We start from the raw sequence: 18,332 nt of genomic DNA on the forward strand, positions 1-18,332 counted from the left end.
AAGTTCATCGGTTCCCAAACGCCAATCACAAATCATATAAAGATCGAAGGGATGCAGAAGCCGCATACATGGAGTATTTGCATCATAATGGTATGGACGTGCAGGGTGGTGCATCTGCATCGTCCGCAAGTCCAAACATGTCCACCTCAAGTCCATCGAGCACATCTCGAAGTGAAGGAGCCAACCATCCAAGTGGTGATATTAGGAACACCTTGTTGAGGTATCAGTTGGAAGTTGCCATTGAGGAGTGTGACCACGCAAGAAGAATTGCAACCTTGAGTGCGAACATGTTGAATGAGGTGGTGGCCCATGTTGTGGGCGATAGTGAAGTTGATGAATCGAGTAGACAGCATATAGGTAAATGAATGCAAATATATGACTTCCTGTTGTGGTATTCAATAAGATGTGTATAAATGCGAAGTTTGTGGTTTCCCTAATTAGTGTGGTTTAACTATAAATGTCATCATTTTCTAGCTATTTGTCTGTATAGTGTGGCTATATTTCCAAGGCTTGATAACAAACCTTCTAATTGTTTTACTTATCACATTTTCCAGTTAACCATATTTATTTTGTTTCTGCACTACCTGAAGGTTTTCTTTTATCCAAAAAGATAAAAATAAAAAGATATAATGCATGTTTGCACAATATGAGGCCGTGGAAGCTTTGGGGTAGTGGAAAATGTCATAAAAGATCAATCCACCATCTTAGGTGAGCAACCCAGTCACCCAGTACCGATGCAGCCATTCTCGTGATTAAGCCATCCGAAATATTATAATTTTTTTGATATAGTTTTTATAATTTTTTGATATAATTATTGTAATAATAATCATCGAACATTTAGATGCGTAAATGGAAAAATAATCAGTCTGACCTTGTACACAACAAATTAATGTTTTGGAACCTCAAACTTCTAGTACAACTGAAGTGAGCTCACAATTAGGAAGACTAACATGGAATAACTGAGTTCATAATTTGTCAAATACACCACAATTACAATTACAATTTAGTTGGTCTAATCTATTGTATTCCTGTTTCTCCATGCGCAACAAAATCTTTTTAAAAATTTACTAGCTATGTACAGCCAAAGTTGTACGAATAAAAGCATATACAAGAAGAACCCAAGAAGAGGCTTCTCAAATTTGTTTCACCACATCTTGCTTCTGCAAATTTCAAAATGATCTGCCATGGTTCTGCTACGGGTGGCTGCAAGGTATTTTGCTAGAGAAGAAATTTCAAGTTACACATAGGGAAAACTAACATGAAGAAAAACTACAAAATTAGAGAATTGCAATTTTATATTCTAAAGAAATTGCCATCTTACGTTGTGCTTTTCCTGAAGATTTCAAGACATATTCAGTAGAGCAATAGGCATAGACTGCTATCATTTGGCACTGGCTTTTTTAGCTACAGTTATTGAAAAACTTCTCAAGATGGCTGGGCAATCGTGATAAACAGAAATAGTCAACAATAATATATGATTAATTGTACAGTAACTCATAAAACATGCGGATGATAGACTGGAATAATCAAGACCACAATGTGCCTCAACTGTCTCCAAGACTCTTAGTACCACCCATAACCAGAGAGTATCAGATGGGGTCCAATGATAGCAGGACCAACAATGGTAGCAAAACCAAGGAAAAGTATTTCAGCAGGATGAGCATATTTAGAAGACAGACCAAAGGGCATAGCATATTTGGACATGTTAGCAAGCCCATAAGAGCAACCAAAAGCAACTACTGAAAAAGAGTATTTCATAACCAAATACCTGATAAAGCACTCATAGCTTTCACTTACTCATGATGGACACTGGACATGTTTGTATAACCATTTTGTATGCAGAACCCGATGTCCCCAATAGAATATAAAATCCTCAAGGACGAAGTAGAACATAATCTGCATAAAAACTATATTCCTGCAGAACCAAAATCAAGATCTTGCTTATTATGCTTTATGTGAAATGGAAATTGCACAGGTACAACATAAGTTGATGGAAGGCATCTATATAATTATAATAGCATTGTATATATCTAACAAAAAAAGCTTTAGTATATAAAGAACCTGAGAATACCAGGACAGCAATGGAAGACTACTACGCATGCCCATGAATTTGAAGATGGGATATGATAGAAGCATAACCGGAAGATTGACACCAAAATGATAAAGCAGTAGGCGAGTAATACATTTCTCCTGAGCTGCTGGGCTATTATTTTTGGTCTATATGAAAACATAAATAAGTAATGTCACTAGTTGATATAATAGCAAGGAGAGAGAAATAAAGATATTGTACTGATTACAACTGAGAAGGATGAACATATCTATACTATGTACCAAATTAGTCACAGAAGAAATTGCAAATGGAAAGTTTTTGACTATAAAATATCATAGGACAACTTGGGGAAAAAAAAGGCTTAGTGTTGTGCAATTGTGTGCTATTTGTTACACAGCATTATTTGCAAAGTGAAGACATATACTAAAATGATTCTCTTTTTTTTTTTTTTTTTTATAAGTTATACTAAAATAATTCTCGAAAATCCCTTTGTGTGTCTACCTATAAAGGGATAAACTATGATGGGATGGCCTCCTATCAATCTTAATGGGGCCTCACCCATTTACACATATTAGTCTACTAATAAATCTATAAACCATAATGATCAACATTTTCCAATTGGGTTTGAATTAATAGAGTAAAATGGTTATTTTTGAACTTGCATTTGAATTGTAGATAGCAGTTCAAACATGAGCAAGAAAGCAACATTCATCTTTTGCTGGGGAAAAAAGCATTTAATCATATTATAAATTGTATAAGAGTCCTTAACTTGTAGAATATCTTAAACTATTTCAGAATTCCATCAACATAGGTAAAAATGGGTGAGGCCCTATCAAAATCAATGGAGAACTACCTGACGTAGGACAAAAGCCTTGCTAGGGTCTGATGCCGATTGTGATGTAGGATCTTTTTAGGAGTTCAACTCTAAATTATGGCTTTTGATGAGACATTAAAGAGTTCTTGAATAGGCTTTGATGTTTAAGGGTTCGGGTAGGTTGAGCGATAAAAAAAAAAGATCTTGAATGAGTTTGATGGTTCTTTGTGGTTAAATGGCAAATGGAATGAGAAACAAAGAAATATAAAAACTAGGCAATTACACATAGGAAGGAGAAGGCAAACGCACCCACCCTCAAAGCTTGAAATAAGCCACTAGAATTTAATTAAAATCAATCTCTCTATATCTATCTTTAACTGAATACATAAAGATTCTTTTGTAGGCTATTACCAAGACTACTCCTCAAAGCACTTGGATTTGAAATAATCACTTCCTAGAAAGTATAGGACTCCTAACAATAACAAAAAGTAATTATGAACTTTTAAACCAAAAAGGAAAAGGACTCAAAACATAAAGGAAGACATGGATCTCTAGAATAGCACACTACAGCATATTCCACAAATCTGAAAATTTACAAACTACCACTCTTGTAGTAAAAAATAAATAAAATTGAACCAGAAACTTAACCTAAAGAAACTTAATACTAAACTCAATAATAACCTAAATCACCCAAGGTGTCGAGAAACTGCACATTGAAACTAAACCACAATACTTGAAACTTTTGGTATTTAATCTTGTTTTCCCTCAAACTCTTTATTGTCTACATCACCACCTGATCTTAAACTATTACAAAATTCCCTTCACACACATACTAACACAATTTCATATATTTGACTTTATCTTGTACAAGAATCCTTAACTTATAAAACATCTTAACATGTTACAAAATTCTATCTATATAGATAAAAATGGGTGAGGAACTATCAAACTATATGGGTAAACTATTACAAATTCCATCCACACACACACACACACAAGAAATTCTTCTAACCATAGTTAGAGCATGAATTTGATCAGAAGAAGAATAGCATTGCAAAGCTATTTCCACAGAACAAGGAAAACGCCAACTCCATTTTATTGTCCAAATGAACACTGCCCCTATCTAGTAAACACGTTCATTGTTGACTGAATTTTATAATGTTCTAATCCCATACATCACTGGCTAATCTAAAGCTTTCATAAAAGGGAAAAATGATCCCTAATTCAGCTTGAAAAGAAAAAACAAACTATGACTGTGGATGACAGCCGTGATAAACAAAGAGTATAGGGCACAATAATCAAGACCACAAAACATGCGGATGACAGCCGTGATAAATAGAAGAGTATAGGGCACATTAACCTTGTTGTTATTCTCTGTTCTCTTCTCCGATTCTTCTTCCCTTTCTCTTCTCTCTTTTGTTTATCAATTGTGGTACTGTTCATGGGTACATTATTTTTTTTAATATGATGGATGAATGGTACTGTTTATACAGCCCCTAAACATATCCATATTGTCTCTTTTGTCTTCTTTCTTACAAACCCCAAATTAAGTCCTTCGTGTTACCTATCAAAACCCTAACTTTGCTTCTACCAAATAGCCATCAAAAAACTCATCAAACTATCTTTTAATTCCTAACAAAACCCCACAACCTTCTCCTCAACAATTATAAATCAAACCTACAAATTCTCCTAACCTTGAACCCACCACAAGCGCATGTACGCAAATTCCACAATTTTGTCCTGCATCAAGAAGAAGATTACTAGATATCATAGTTTGTTTCTGCATCGAAAATGTGTCAAACATGCTTGCCAGATCATGAGAGAGTGTGAGAGTATACGATTATAATGATGAACATAGCGTTATTTCCAAGGTCCTAGAGAGACAATTTTGACCATATTAAATATCAAACATCCTCTCTTAAATTGCTTGAGAAAGAGAGAGAGATGGGATATAATGCATTATGATAAACATTCAATCTCCCAAATCCCATGAAGTAATGAATATGCTTTCTCTCTCTTGTATTTTAGTGAGTACAAAAAAATTGTATTAGTATGGAATCAAAAGAAAGTGATATTGTACCAATTATAACTGCTCACTCTAATAAATTGTGAAAAATTTGAAAATATTTTTTACGGGTAGCATTTTTTCCACCATATATGAGCTATAAAAAAAAGATACAACTTTAAAAGAAAAGTGAAATGGAAATATCCAGTCACGTATTGATAGGAAGTATAAGCACACACTAAGCCATTTAACGATCTTTTCATTTCTACCCATATGCCCTAACAGGTCTAATCTTACTTGTTAAATCAAACACAACAACATAATTAAATTAACATATTCAATCAAATGCATAGTATAAGTAGCTCAAGAAGATGGTAAGTGTAGACGAAGTACATACCATCACCAGTCCCACAATTAGGAGCATGCGTAGGAGGGTGTTGGGATCTCCACAAATCCTCCACCGGCTCAATGTCCTCAACCGATATTTGCTCAATTTGTATAGCATCTTCGTGGGGGGTTGGAGATGAAGTTGCCATGGTGGGCTCCACATGCACTAGAGGTGGGATGGGCATGCCTGGTGTAGGGACAAATATGCATCCACCATCATGGGCAGATCCACTGAAAACTGGGGGCGACATATGGGGAGGGTCCTCATAGTCCGTGCTAGCACCACAGGACATAGTTTGGGTTGGAAAAGTGCCCTCATGACCGGCAGTGTAGGATGGCCCAATACCAGCATCAGGCGTGCATTGCAGTGTCCTGCCGCCGTCGTCAAACAGTACCCAATTAGTGCCAAGCCATGACTCTTCTACACCCAAGTCATCCCCTTCGTCGGAGATGGGATCCGACTCGGTCGTACGGCCACGACCAGCTCGATCACCTCCACGACGTCTACCCCCTCGAGACCCACCACTTTGCCTACCGCAACCTAGGGCCTTTGTACAATGTTGGAGGCTTCTGCGAGCGCATTTGCCAATTTAAGTCGGCCTAGCTCATTAACATATTCTAGTGTCAGCTTAAGGTCATTGTGCATGTCAGAACCTTCGTCGCACCTCTGTAGAGACCTCATCATCGTTCGAACCTGCAAAACAAGGGCGTCATAAAAGCAGGAACACAAGTGTGATGCAAAACATGGATAAATCTGTTCCAAAATCAAAAGAAAAAAGTAGAAAATTAAGATTGGACTAAAATTTTACTTATTTGAGATACCTAATGTCATATTTGAAAATTTGAAATTGGAATTTCATGTTGTTGAGGATTTTATGGACTGCAATTTTCACTCAATGAACTCTTGAACCTTTTTAAAAAGAGGCTACAGGAATAGGTTTGAGTAGTGAATTTTGAACAATATTTCTATAGCTTGGTGGTGATTCCAAGCACCCTCAGGTAGTGAAATGAAGTCTATGGTTTTTTATTTATATTTATTTAAGTTCTTATTGCTAAATATAAATCTCTACTAATCAAAAAAACGTGCCCTCTATCCAAGCCAAGTGTTGTAGGTTTGAGCCAAGTATCGGCCTTTCCAAATTTGGAGGAAAGAATGCTTACTGATCACCTCTTAGACACTTATAGAAGCAGTAAACTTTTGCACAGTAACAATCTGTTAGATAATGCAAGTCAGTAAATTAATCGCTATCTCATTGAGAGCATATAGTGGGTGAGGGTCCAAGTTGCATCATTATTTAATCTTAATTCCACTAGGAAAGAGAAAACAACATAGAATATGAAAATATTTTCTTCTCCCTCAACCAATTTGCATCATATTTAAAAAGTGTTGATAAATCCGGTTTTGTATCTCATACAAAACACACAGCGGAAGCAACAAACAAGGATCTATTTCATTCATGATTGATAACTTGCACTATATAAATTTCAAAATTTAAGAACAATATAGTGTACCTTGGTGCGGTGAAATTCAAAACAAAAGATTATAAGTACTTGGGAACACTTTTAACTTCACTCCAATTCTACTTTACGCCCAAGAAGGCAGCCACATTTAGTGTTGATGGAACATATATTCTCAAGATGGAATTCATAGTCTCTTAGCGGAGATATAAAATATTCCCTTGAGATAAGTTTAATGGATTTAGTTATTCAGAGAGTTAGGCCTAACTACTTTAGTAAGAAATTACTAAAGTATATATTTATGAAATTAGATTTCATAAATATATAATGAATAACTTAATAGGATTAAACCGGGTACTTAAGGATTAAGATGTAGTAATTTACAAAGTGGCAGTCTACATTTATGAATTTGTATTACTACGAATATTTTATGAAGGGGTTGCATGTATAATAAAGTCTTGGGATATAATTAATTAATAAGGCCTAGAGTGCAATTATATTTATATAGTGATATTAAAACAATTAATGGTAGCTTTGGACTTTTTAAGAGTTGACGAAAAAGCCCAAGGCCCATTGGAACTAGTGTCTTATTGGTCCCTTTTGGTCTCACTCCAAACCAACACTAAAGCTCAATTGGAAAGGCCCATAAGCCAGCCCAATTAGATAATTAGTTATTTATAAAAGGGAGAAACATACAAATTTTTTATTAGAGAGAAAAAAGTGAGACACCATTGTGAAATGGTGTGTATGTGCGATGAAGCCACTCAATTATTCTTCCTTGGAAACTGATTGAGAGACCACACTTNAACATGCCCTCTATTGTGGTCTAAATATAAATCTCTATTTTAAAATATTTAAAAAAAAAAAAAAAAAAAAAAAAGTGCCCTCTGTCCAAGCCATGTGCTGTGGGTTTGAGCCAAGTATCGGCCTTTCCAAAATTGGAGGAAAGAATGTTTACTGATCACCTCTCCTAGACACTTACAGAAGCAGGAGACTTTTGCGTGGTAACAATCTTTTAGATAATGCAAGTCAGTAGTCGAATTGCTATCTCATTGAGAGATATGCTAATGCATAGTGGTTAAGGGAGAAGAAAATATTTTCTTCTCCCTCAACCAATTTGCGTCATTATTAAATCCTACTTCCACTAGGAAAGAGAAAACAACATAAAATATTAGAATATTTTCTTCTCCGTCAACCAATCTGCATCATATGTAAAAAGCACCCAAGTAAGAAGATTGGACAAATAACAGTGTCCAGGATCTTTGCTACTTTTTTCATCATTCTCCATACTCTATATGCATGTTCACTTCCTAATCCCTAAAATCTAACATAGGGAAGAAAAATTTTTCCTCAATAGATAGAAAATGCGATGGTTAGAAGAGGTTTAAAATCATATCAAGGCAAAAGGGGAAGGGGGAAAGCAAGGAATGGAAAGGCCCATTATGTTTGTGTCCTATTTTTGGTCCTTTAGTCAAGAGCATGTCGTTAATTTAAGGCATGAGGCAACGCTGCAAATGAAGAGTACCCTATGAAGAAACTTACACATGTAGCAATTGATTAAAAATATTGGGCCACGCTTGGCAAGTTAGGGAGAAATATATAAGGTAATAGTGCACTAGAGTGGTCAATCAACCAGCTTTCTCTGATGTTTTCCAAAGCATTTGCACAAAATTATCAAGTCTTAACAAATATTTTTCAGTTACTCCTTTTGCAATTAACAGGTTCATTGGAAACATACTACCGCAGTAGGTTTAATCCAAGGCAGACTAAAAACAATTGAACTATTGTACTAGGTCCAAGGACCAAGTATATCAAGATACAGAACAACCTACTGATCCACCTAAGGTAACACTTTGCAAACCATACTAACAGGAGCATATGATCTTAAATTTAGAACTTAAAAGTAGCACCTTTGAGTTTGGCTCCAAAGCAAAGGTGAGGGAAAAATAAGATTTTCATTATTTTACAAATAAAAGAGTATAAATGACAACTTTCACTCAACTGTTCATAATAAAACAATTAGGCCTAGTAGTGAAAAGTTTCTTTTGCTTTTATACCAAAACAACATCAAAAAGAACATTCAAAACTATATATATTTTTGACAGATTCTACAGCACCAGAAAATTATGAAAATACCAAAACAAAAACCTCCAAGTTCACTGAAATTTTACAATGTTTCTTGAGCAACTTTAGTCCTTAAATTGAGAACAACCATAAAACAGTTATGCACTATACAGGTAATATCTATCATAAAATATGTAATTAGCTTTCAGTCCTGGAGGTAAGGCTATCTAGTGTGACTGTGAACTATCATGAAATGTCTAATTATCACTACTAAAAAGAGTTGCACCGTCCATTTGAAATTACAAGCCAACCAAAAACAAAAAAACAAAAAACAAAAATAAAAGAATAAAACCCAACCCACCCTTTTTAAAATTTGAATGTAATTATATGAACAAAGGTGTGGTCTTTCTTGTCATTACCAATTAACCATTCCTCACGCAAACAAATTGGATCAAGACAAATTCACTTATTCATGAAGAACTTAAATCACAATATTTTTTTACTATAAAATATAATGAAAGATAAACTCATAGAGATGTAATGACAATAATTATTACGGAGTTTTACAAGCATGATAAACCTGCTGAAGATATTTAATCGAACAATGGTTTTAACAAAGGGGAAGGAATTGTTGCCTCATCATGAGTTCCCAATACACAAACTCTAGTGTTATGTACCACCTTGTGCTGCGATTGTAGCACTTCATGTACTAAACGAGGTACATATCATCACCATCCAGGAGAGGGGCAACGTGAACTTCATGCCCTCGGTTGGCCCATTGCTGAATATGGACAGCATGTTCTGCCGCCCAGTCCTTCTCCCCTTTACCCTGGAGGAATATTTTGTTAAGGGCAGTTGATGTATCCACATCAAATGGAACTAGTTGCTTCATCCCAAATTAACAGAAGACCCACTCGAGATGATGCCCCTCCACTATCCAAAAGTAGAACAATGGTACCTCGACCCTCCAAATATGCTGCCCGGCGATGCAATACGCAGGCAAGGACCCAACGTATGCGTGTATGGCTCCCATACAATCTGCATATGTGGATTATGTTTGTGATAGTGAGACATCATACTAATTTAAGATTATGTTTGTGATATGTAATATGGAAAGCATGGAATGTCTTGCTTCTATTCGTACACAAAATCGTCAAGGATTATTGGGCAGAAAGTAAAATAACAACAACATTGTGTTCAAAATATTAACAAAATGAAGTCAACAAGCAATTAAATTGCAAAGAATGATGAGGTAGTGCAGCATTATGGTTGTATCAATCAAATGTTGCTACTGTAGTTAGTGTTGAAATACTCATTGACATACTATAATAATTAATTAGTAGTTGGTAGCAAATATTAATGCCCATTGTATTGTACTAGGACTACGTTTGTAAAGTCTTAGGTTTTCTTAGATGATCCACAAGTCATAATCATATGTTGTAAATGCCTTACTAGCTTCTACCATGGTTAATTAGGAGTTTGTTTGGTCTTTCTTTTTTGCTGAATGTATGTTTGGTCAATGAATTATATTTCTTTCTCATGTATCATATCGTTTGTGGTACATGTTATGGATAAAGTTAGAGAGATATATAAGAAATACAACAATGTAACTGTTAGAACTTAGAAATACACTGTTAGGTTCTAAAGATTTAGGAATTTATGTATTTAGAACTCTAATTTGTATTATTGGCAAACCATGATCAAAACAGGTTATTTAGTCTTGTTTAGACTTGCTCAAAGTTGGTCTTTCATGTAAAGTTGGAATCGAGTGGCTGCAAGATGCATTGGTGCATTTTGGCCTGGTTCGATCGATCGAAGGAAAGACTCGATCGATCGAATCTCGGGCAGAATGTTTTTCTGCAGAAAATTCCAGCTTAGCCCTAACTCATTAATCGTTTTGGGTTTTCTGTTTTTACCCTAGGTATATAAAGAAAAACCCTAGCCACATTTTTAGAGTTGCTCCAGTTGAGCTGTTGCTCATACTTTTCTGTTTTGTGTAAATCTCTTGTGAGATCTAGAGGAGTTTGCCTTTACACAAAGTTTAGGATTTTCAACGTAAAGATTACTTCAACATCTTGATGATCAACTCGGTTGCTACCATTGAAGCTTAAATAATATCAAGCACGGGTGCTTGTAGCTGATTAGAGAATCCAAGAAAGAAGGAGTCCGTGGATTCAGAGTTTGCACGTGGTCGTGTCAGTAAGTTCTACTGGTGGGTAGCATTAGGAAGTCAAGCGGGGAGCTTATAGTCCTTCTGTATGAACTTCGATTCTTTCGCATAGTGGATTCAGGTTTACCTTGAGGATAGCTAGGTCAAATCCTCCCCAAGTTTTTACCACGTGGTTTCCTGGGTGATCATATCTTGTGTTATTTACTTTTTCGCTGCTTTATATTCTTGATATGATTGTTTGATTGTTTTAACCTAGAATTGCATAATTTGATTAAGTAACAACTTGGCTAATTAACTAGGCTACTCAATCTGGTTATGTTTTAAGGGGTCTAAAACCGTTCAAGTGGTATCAAAGCAGGTAGCTCTTTTGTTAGAGATTTTTTGATCTCTGAGCTGATCCTTGACCCCGGTTGTCATGGAGCATGGACACTCTCTTGTTGTTCCTCCTCATTTTGATGGGAATAACTATGCTTATTGGAAAGTAAGGATGAAAGCATTCGTAAAATCCATTGATGAGAAAGTTTGGAATTTCATTGAATACGGATGGCAGAAGCCCACTACTCCTGTGAGTGAGTGGCAAACTTCTGAAAAAGAAGCAGCAGGCTTCAATAGCAAAGCTATGAATGCCATCTTTAGTGCTATTTCTATGGAAAAATTTAAGAGGATCTCTAATGTTGAGATTGCTCATACTGCTTGGAAAATCCTCCAAACTGTGCCTAAAGGCACAAAGGCAGTTAAGATCAATAAACTGCAGCAATTGACTTCTAGATTTGAAAGCATTAGAATGTCTGATGATGAATCTTTTGATGAATTCTATGCTAAATTAAATGACATTGTTAATTCTGCTTTTAATTTGGGTGGAATCTATAATCAACCTAAAATTATTAGGAAGATTCTTAGATCTTTAACTGAGGACTTTAGACCCAAAGTGACTACCATAACTGAGAGCAAGGATGTGGACTCCATCCCTGTTGATGAGCTTATAGGATCTCTTCAATCCTATGAGTCTGACCTACCCAAAGTGAACAAATCCAAATCAATGGCTGTTAAGTCAGTTGATGATGTTGATGGTAGTAGATTTGATGATGAGCTCTCTGCTACAGAGATTGCGTACCTTGCCAAAAACTTTAAAAACTTTCTTAGGAATAACAATAGAAAGGCAAGAGGTACAAACACTGTTGAACCTAGAAACTTTAGGAAGAATTATCCCACTAAGGTTAATAACTTTGGAAAACCTAGAGAAAAAGTTGGTCAACCTTCAAACAATCCATTGGGTGCTCAATGTTTTGGCTGTCAAGGGTATGGTCAAGTGAAATCTGAATGTCCTACATTCTTGAGGTCTAAGGGTAAAGCTATGGTTGTAACCCTTAGTGATAATGAGGTTTCTAATGATGAGTCCGGATGTGACGAGGATGGAAACTTCACTGCTTTCACTGCTACTGCTATAGTCAATGAAAGTATATCTATTGAAGAGAACCCTTATGAATGGGAACTCTTTGAGGATGCAGATCTTCAAGAGACCTACAATAAACTTTGCAAAATTGCTGCAAAGGATGCTATGAATGTTGAACTTGGCCTGAAGAAAATTGAATCTCTTGAGCTTGAAAAGAAAAATTTGCTTGTTAAACTGTTTGATGCTAATGATCTTTTGAACAATGTTAAATCTGAGAACTTGCTTTTGCTTGATAAAGTTAAAACTTTGAAACATGATTCATCTGTTGCTAGATCTGCTAGTTCTAAACTTGATCAAATGTTAAATGTTCAAAAGTATCCTTCTGATAAATCTGGTTTAGGATATGTTGAAAGCATTTTTGATTCTACACCACATTCCATGAACTTTGTTCCGTCTTCTTCTTCTGAACCTTCTGTGAGTGAGGTTGTGAGTGAAACTGTCAAACCCCCTGTGAGTGAGGTTGTCAAATCTGTAGAAGCTTCACCTCCTAAGAAGATTAGGGTTGATCTAAGAGAGTCTAAACCTAAGGATTCTACTCTTTCTAAGGACAAGATGCATGGTAAACCTGCTTGGGTTTGTCATTACTGTGGAAAGTCTGGACACATTCGTCCTAAATGTTACAAGCTTTAAGCTGCTAAGAGAGCAAACAAACCAAAGGTGTCTGTGCCTCAAGCACAAGATCCTATGGCACTTATTTGTGAATTGATTAAGGCATTGAACCTTTATTCCAATTCTGGAGTTGGAAATCACTCTAATGTGAACAAGAACTCCAATGCTCATGTTGCATCTAAAAGGTCTTGGATGCAAAAGACTCGATCTAATTGAGTCTCTCTGACATGGTCTTTGTGCTTCATTGCTCATTCCTCTGACTATTGTTCTTTGGTTTTTGTGTTTTTTTTAGGACTTGCATTGTATTACATTCATGCATTTCATTCTAGGATTTATTTGTTTTCTTTTTAATTAAAAAAAATGAGGAAAGCAAAAGAAAGCAAAAATGTGTTTGACATTGTTTTCTTGGTTTTCGAAAACAAGGTTGGTCAATTTATTTTCACATAACATGTCTTATGTACCTTGTTTAGCTTTGATGAGCTTATTTATTGCACTTGACTAGTTGAAGCTTTGTAATGCATGTTGTGTGGGAAAGATGTTTATGGTGTTTATCACTTTGTCTTGATCTTGAAGTCACATATTGTTTGACTGTCAGACTTGATCCTTTTGAAAAAGGCATAAATAACCATCTCACCACTGTTCACTAGCCAATCATGAATACCTTAGTGCATATCATAAGATTTTGTACTCGAGAAAGTGTAGCACATGCACAAAAAGAACATAAGGTATAGCCTCAACTTAATTGCTTAATGCTTAAAATTGGTGTGTACTATTAGGCTTGACGCCAATTCACTTAATTAAAAATGGTGTGTACTATTAGGCTTGATACCAATTCACATAATTAAGAGGCTAAATACAAGAAACTTACATGATTCCAAGCTTATGTTTTAGGAGATGTGGGAGTTATATGATGTAACTCTTTAGGTGATAGTCTCTTTTAAATTCTGTGTGATGAATTTTGTAGACTTTGTGATTGATTTCTATTTGCATATCACCTCACATGTATCTCAAGTTTTTGCTAGTTGGCACACACTACACGAGTTACTCTTTGCTAAACACTGTACATGTTATTGTGTGTGTTTTTGGTTTGACCAACCAAGTTTAAAAATATCTTGAGAATTATGCAAAACATAATTTTTGGCTGTGAAATTAAATGAAGAACTGGCTGAAACTGTCTTTGGAGAAATTGGGATTATAAATTTGGGTTTTTGAAAAAACATTCCATTTCATCTCATACTCATGCATTGTGTTTCATTGTTTTTAATGCTTTGAGGAGTTATTTTCAAAAAATTGGTTTGATTTTTCAAAACTTGATTTTTCCCAAAACACTGTGATCCGCTACCTATTTTGATTGATCCAGTCTATTTTTCGATCGATCGAAAATTTTAAAATCTTTTTTAAAACTTTCGGAATGATTCGATCGATCGAATGTATTTTTCGATCAATCGAAAGTCGAGAATCAGGTTTTTTAAACAGTGATATTTGACTGATTCCATTCCTTTTCAAAAGAGTTTTTCAAACTCTCTTTTCTCTCTCCGACTAGGCAAGGATCTACAGCGATTTTTTGTCGTTTTCCTCCAAAATTTTTGCAAGAATTCTCTTCCCTCTAGCCGTAAGTCTCTTTTGCCCCTCATTTTTGGTTTTAATTGCATTTTTCATGCAATTTATCTCAAATTTTCAGACCTTTCTAAAATTGGGATTTTTGATGATTCATGCCAAATTTTGTGCAATTGATCAATGGATTTTGATGGGGACATGTTATAAACTTGATTGTGATTGCTTAATTTGATCAATTTTGAGTTTTGTCAGAAATTGAAATTTCTAGGGTTTATGTTTGGTTCCGAATTGGGGATTTTGTTCAATTAGGTTGAATTTGTTGAAATTGGCTTGTTGATTGGATGTGATTAGGCATTATAATCTGTGTGTTATGTTTTGTAATGCTTAATTCATCCATGTGTTTCAAAATTTTTTAAGTGGTTTTAAAATTTTTTGGGGTTTTTGTTAGAAACTCTATGCTCAAGCCATTTTTCTTCAATTGAACTTAAGTTTGAACTGTGTTTACTGCATTAGTACATGCATCGTGCCATTTTAACTATTCATGCATCATATAGATTTTTGCTCTATATTTTTTTTTGTGCTAATTTGCAGTCTGCTCTTGGTTTTTTCTTTTTCTTTTTCTCTCTTTCTTGTATCTCTGTCCTTTCCTTAGCATCATGCCTAGGAAGACTAGAGCTCGTAGGTCCATCCCTTCACCTACTCCTTCCCCCCCATCTTTTGACCGAGAGAAATTTCCTAGTGAGAAAAACCAGGAAATTTATGAGAAGCTAAACCTTAGGCGTAAGATCTGGTCTGAGCGATCTGTTATTCTAGATGAGTTAGATCTTGCCATTAGGGCAAACATAAAGCGTCGGGGCTGGTTACCCTTGGTGGATATTTCTGAGCCTCCTCCACCTGCTACCTTGATCCGAGAGTTCTTTTCGAACATCTCAATCTGCATCTATGATTCCAACAGTTTAGTAAAGAGTTGGATACAAGGCGTAGAGTACACCATTACTCCTACAGTAGTGGCTGATGTTCTTGGGGTACCTTTGGTCTGGCACCCTGTCTATCCCTATGATGAGTCTCCTGTTCTGAGTGATGTCATGTCTTACATCACTAGGTCATCTATCCAGTGGGGTTCTGATCCTAAGATCACCACTGCTGAGCTTTCTGAGCTACACTATCTTATCTTTAGGATAGCGTGTCATTGCTTTTGGCCCATTTCTCATCTGCACACCATTCCTTTCTAATAGGTCACAATCTGAATGACCCCTTGTGATTAACCCTAATTAATTAATTTAGCCAAGTAATTAATTAATCAATTAATCATGCAATTTTATGGAAGCACAAACAAATCACAAACAACTAAATAAGCAGCGGAAAATAAATAACACGGTGATTTATTTACGAATGGGGAAAACCCTAATGGCAAAAACCCCACCGGGTGATTTTCAGGTCACCACTCCTGAAACTCCACTATTATCAAATCAAGCGGTTACAAGTAAAGGAATCCCAAGTACCTTACCAACCTACAGTTGAACCCTTACCCCAATACCCAATTGGACTTGATTTGTAGTGACAGTCTCCACCTTTGATGCACGGCTCCCAAGTATGTGACTAACCAATGCGCGGATCCAAGTACGCGACTTCAGAACACCAACTGAGGAAGAATGGTTGGTTGCAAAGTTCTTCAGATCATCCTTTATGATGAATAGCAGGAAGATGCTTGGTTACAAAACCATATGGTGCAAATACACAGCAACTTCTTGATAAAAGATGAACTAGGTCAAGAACTTCATCTGTTGATCACAATTTTCTTGAACAGAGATTGCTCAATGATAATGCAACTTGTGTCACCCATGACGGCTCTTAAAATAATCATTTTATATGTTTAGGGTTAGAAGAAAAGAAGGCCCAAAAACATATTCACGGATCCCAAGAAAATCAGATTGGAAATCTGACTTTTTAAATCTCGACAGATAGCAGGTGTCGAGGTAGCTATCGAGCAGGTGTCGAGCTTTAAAAACTTTGCACTTCAGCTTGCTTTCTCTTGGACAGACTTGATGACTTCAACACTTGACCTTGAAACATTGTTTCTTGAAGTATTAAAAACACCTAGAACTACCCAATTACAAGTAAAGTGCGTTTTGTCAAAGGATTAGCCAATTTACATAACTAAGTGACATATGTTCTTAAACAAGTTAAAACATATATGTCCTAACACTTTCGAGAGGTGTGTATTTCTGTACGCTCTTGTTACTGATGCTCCTATCAGTTTTCCCCACTTGTTCCTTTGTTCTTTGAACGATGTGTATAGGAGTTCTTCTTCTTCTCATGCACTGGTTCATCCTATTTTTATTCATAGGATTCTTCTCTATTTAGGTTTAGAGGATTTCCCTTTCTCAGAGCCTGTGCATGTTATCGGTCCCATAGGTGCGTCTTTTCTTAGACAGAGGGCTGCTCATCTTCGAGCTGGCTCTCAACACCCTAGGTCTGAGCCTTCTGGGTCTGCACCTCCTTCCTCTTCTTCTACAGGTCCTTCTGGTGAGGATGTTCCTGATCTTGATGCTGCTGCTGCTGCTGCTGTTCCTCCACCTCCATTGAATGAGTTTGATATTCGTCGTACTTTGGAGACTATCATGACCATCCAGGCGGCTCATGGTCAGCTTTTGGTGGACATTTTTGACGAGATCCGAGCTTTACGAGCTGATCTGGCGCATCTTTGATCACCATCACCACCTCCTTTTGATGATGGATTGTGATTGCCCTTTGGCATTCCGTCACAAAAAGGGAGAGTAGAGTTTTGTAGAGGAGTTTTGTAGTGAGGGAGATTTTTTTGTTTTGTGGAGTAGATTGTATTTAGGCACTTCACCTTGTATATCATTTTTTTTTTTGGATATTCATGTTAGGGGGAGTAACATTGATTGATATACATGATTGTTTGCTGATTCTTGTTTCTTTGGATTCAATGCCTATTGATTTATATTCCTTGAGTTAATTCATTGATATATATCTTTATTATGTGTTGTGTGAATCATACAAGAATGATATACCTGTTTATATACTATTTTCTGTCACACATGCGTTTATGCGTTTGTTAAGTATTTCAGGAATATACAGGTTGATTCAATTGAGCTACTATCTATACTTGCAACTGATGGATAGTAGTTAGGATTGAATTTTAGTTTTTATGAGCATTATGTTGTAAAGGGCTGTTTAATTGTAAACTTTGAGCTTAGTGTGTGTTTTGTCACGGATTGCCAAAGGGGGAGTTTGTTAGGTTCTAAAGATTCAGGAATTTATGTATTTAGAACTCTAATTTGTATTGTTGGCAAACCATGATCAAAACAGGTTATTTAGTCTTGTTTAGACTTGCTCAAAATTGGTCTTTCATGTAAAGTTGGAATCGAGTAGCTGCAAGATGCATTGGTGCATTTCGGCCTGGCTCGATCGATCGAAGGAAAGACTCAATCGATCGAATCTCGGGCAGAATATTTTTCTGCAGAAAATTCCAGCTCAGCCCTAACTCATTAAACGTTTTGGGTTTTCTTTTTTACCCTAGGTATATAAAGAAAAACCCTAGCCACGTTTTTAGAGTTGCTCTAGTTGAGTTGTTGCTCATACTTTTCTGTTTTGTGTAAATCTCTTGTGAGATCTAGAGGAGTTTGCCTTTACACAAAGCTTAGGGTTTTCAAGGTAGAGATTACTTCAACATCTTGATGATCAACTCAGTTGCTACCATTGAAGCTTAAAGAATATCAAGCGTGGGTGCTTGTAGCTGAT

At 36.0% G+C, this 18,332-nt stretch overlaps 1 long non-coding RNA gene across 1 annotated transcript; it reads right to left on the bottom strand.

The window, feature by feature from the left end:
- Positions 1–934: 934 nt before the first annotated feature.
- Positions 935–4,866, bottom strand: LOC136064414 (uncharacterized). The gene is made up of 5 exons (XR_010626029.1): positions 4,225–4,866; positions 2,072–2,217; positions 1,798–1,915; positions 1,322–1,434; positions 935–1,218 (listed from the first exon to the last, which is right to left on the bottom strand). It is a non-coding gene; the product is annotated as an uncharacterized LOC136064414 (long non-coding RNA).
- Between the last annotated feature and the right edge of the window lie 13,466 nt (positions 4,867–18,332).

This window comes from Quercus suber, unplaced genomic scaffold (genome assembly GCF_002906115.3).
Source record: "Quercus suber isolate HL8 unplaced genomic scaffold, Cork oak 2.0 scaffold_682, whole genome shotgun sequence".
NCBI classification, from domain to species: Eukaryota; Viridiplantae; Streptophyta; class Magnoliopsida; order Fagales; family Fagaceae; genus Quercus; species Quercus suber.